Raw genomic sequence first — 2,731 nt, 5'->3', positions numbered from 1 at the left:
ACCATTTAAGGAGACTAGCAGGATTGTGGATGGTAAAGATGTTGATTCTAATAGGAATAGCTAACCTTATTTACATAAAGATAGAAAAACTTTGGGCCTTCATAGGTCAGGTAAACAATTAAAATAATGTTTTCCCGGCTGCATTTTTCGAACTTCTGGCTTGCACAGTAAGGTGGTGGCACAGTCAGAAAGGAAAAGGGTAGTGGAAGAGCTGATGGCATATAGAGAAGAGTCGCTGTCTCTCAGTCTTTTTCGCCTTCTGCCTTTCTCCTGCTCCCATCCTCACCCGATATAGAGAGCTCACTGGTCCCCTTCTATCTTTCCACTTTTTGATAACATGGAAAGAATACACCTGGCTGCACCTGCTACCTAGATATTCTGCCAGTAGATTTGAACTGGTTTAAGTTTATTATTATTATAAGTTTGCCTATGCCACGATCTATACACTTGACTCTTACAGTAAGTAGAGTTTACTATGTTTTTTTTTTTTTGACTTAGCATTTTAAAACTGTGGCTCATTGTACCAAATAAAAATAAGACTGATGAGATAGGAACATATTTGATAATCTGTAATATGGTATTTCTAAACTTTCTCCTAAAAACATATAGAAAAGGAAGATCTGACTATTAAATTTTTATTTAGTTTTCAATCAAAATTCTGTTGCATTTATTATTTTATGCATGAGGAAGTAGAACAGATATTTTATACACTTGAAGTAAATGCCTGGTGACAGGATAAACTTTAAAGATTGTCTTTAGTGAGTCTATGTAAGAAAAGAAAACTGAATATGAATAGTATGGCCAGTCTATTCATCTTGGAAGTCTGTCTTATTTAGAAGTATTAGGACCCATCATTTGATGAAAGGAGACACATTGAGTTATACCTGTTTCTTATCTCTGTGTATCATTCTATACCATTTTGTTTTACTTCAATTCATATATACACACACACACACACACACACACACACACACACACACACATATATTCTTATATATAAATTACATATGTATATGTAAACTTCTTCAGAGAAGGCCATCTCAAATTTGCCAAGAATCATTGCAAAGAATTTAATGAGAAAAAACAAGTGTGAAGTTCAGAACTTGAAGGAAAGGAAGGAATTGTTTTGATTTGTCTGTTTATTTTATAAATCATAATGCCCAGGTAGGTACTGGACTTATCCGGTACCCACGTGCCACTCGTAAGGTATATACACATCCCATCACTATGTTGTGCGCCCAAAACTAATATAATATTGTATGTCAACTGTAATTGGAAAATAAATTTTGAAAAAAGAAAAGAATTATAATGTTCATAGTGAGACAAGCAAAAAGATATATATTTAATTAAAAATGCTGACGAAACCAGAGAAAACTCTCAATGGGCATGCTGGTAAACGCTACACTGTGCCACCCTAAGAGCCTGTTGCATTTCTTTGTCTGAGAACTTCAGTGACAGTGGAGAATGGCCTGTAGAGTCTCTAATGAATTCCAGAAGAATAAATTAGATAAAGGATAACTTCTCTAGTTTGAAGAGTTTAAGAAATGTCCATGAAATTCTACATAAAAGAGTCAGAAAAATAAGTTAACTCAAATGTATAGCTTGGCACCTACTGACACACTAAAGATTGCCTAAGTATTATGCTCAATTACAGCTTCGAATGCATTAAAACATTTCTTTAAATTAAATGTATTGGGTGACATCAGTTAATAAAATTATATGTTTCAAGTGTATAATTCAATAATATGTCATCTTTATATTACACTGTGTGTTCACCACCCAAAGTCACATCTCCTTCCGTCACCACGTATATGACCCCTTTACCCTTTTCTACCTTCCCTCCGCTTTTCTTCTGGTAACCACTAACTCAGACACATTTTAACTCTTAAAATGCTTTTGTTATAATTGCTCCATCAATGGACAAAAGCTCCTAAAACCATAAGGCGAATCATATGACATCGATAAATATTCTCAGTGTATAAAGATCAATGTATACAAGGTGATAAATAACAACAACAACAACAACAAAACACTGATAAACACTTCTCTTCTATATAATAAAAGTCAATGTTTTAGTTCAACGATGAAGTGTAGCCAATGTTAGCGAGGAGGAACGTTACTCTAAAACCTAATTTCAGAATAAATCAAAGTTTATCAAAAACTATACTTGTCGAGAGAGTTAACCAGGATAAGCTGAATTTGTCCTTGTCCTACAGCATCCTTCCAGCTAGTGGTGCTGTGCACTCAGGACTAAATGGCTGCCAGCACAGTGTCATAACGGAGTGTCTGCTGGCTTCAGTCTGCTTTCCAGCCTGGCAGCAGCACTGGGAACCAGCGGCAGGCATGAGACAGTCAACAACAACAATAAGAATGTCTTAAAATATTATCTTTCCTTTAAGCATCTCCAAATTTTCATGGTTAAATATTTCTTAGGAAAAAAATATTAAGGTGCCGTCGACTAGGTTTTTTCTCACATCTTAAGAGCATCATTTGCTGATTTTAGTTCCTTCTAGTTCAAATGTACTGACTAAGGAGGATGGAGAGAAAAACAAAAGACTTTAACTTTTCTACAAATCAACTTTATTCTGCCTTCTCTTTGCCTTCCTTATTTAGAGAGAGAGAGAAAAAAAACGGGCAACGGACAGGAAGCTGACTTGAGGCTGAGTCTGAGGCCCAGCTGCAGCCTTTTCTTACTTTTCCCAAATCCCAACATTCTGAAATATTTCTCTGG

This window comes from Pteropus alecto, unplaced genomic scaffold (genome assembly GCF_000325575.1).
Source record: "Pteropus alecto unplaced genomic scaffold, ASM32557v1 scaffold87, whole genome shotgun sequence".
Lineage (NCBI taxonomy): Eukaryota > Metazoa > Chordata > Mammalia > Chiroptera > Pteropodidae > Pteropus > Pteropus alecto.
The sequence above is the reverse complement of the archived record's forward strand: the minus strand, read 5'-3'. Positions refer to the sequence as shown.